Here is a 623-nt window from a genome sequence, read left to right on the forward strand (position 1 = left end):
CAAAGCAAACAAGGGTGTCATGTAGGACGTAAATTCGATTCTCTACCGATACATCGTAACTTGAAACAGAAACAGACAAGGAGATGTGTCGCACAGGAAGTACCTTCGATTCCTTGCCGATATATATGTATACAAACTGTATACACAAACAAGCAAGGCGTATAAACGTGAGAATATTATCGGAGGCGTACACTTTTCCCAACATCGATTTTTCACACTCGCGCGCCTGCTGTGCTTCAAGTCTTTTCCGATCATCTGACTGATCGGGGGACAATACGCCGAAAGAGAGAGAGAAAGACTGAGAGAACGATGTTATTCACTCACAATGGGAAAATCGATCAAGCCTTTGTTTGTCAGACAATGGCAACAGTTGCGTCTCCCCTGGGTAAGAGTTATTCTTGCCGCCGCCTCTTTCCATGCAGACCGATGCTGTTTGTATTTCTCTAGCTCGTGTGTGTGTGTGTGTGTGTGTGTGTGTGGTGTGTGTTTGTGTGTGTGTTTGTGTGTGTGTGTCTGTGTGTCTGTGTGTGTCTCTCTGTGTGTCTCTGTGTGTCTGTGTGTGTGTGTCTCTGTGTGTTTGTGTGTGTGTGTCTCTGTGTGTCTGTGTGTGTGTGTGTGTGTGT

Source organism: Littorina saxatilis, linkage group LG12 (assembly GCF_037325665.1).
Source record: "Littorina saxatilis isolate snail1 linkage group LG12, US_GU_Lsax_2.0, whole genome shotgun sequence".
In the NCBI taxonomy this organism is placed as follows: Eukaryota; Metazoa; Mollusca; class Gastropoda; order Littorinimorpha; family Littorinidae; genus Littorina; species Littorina saxatilis.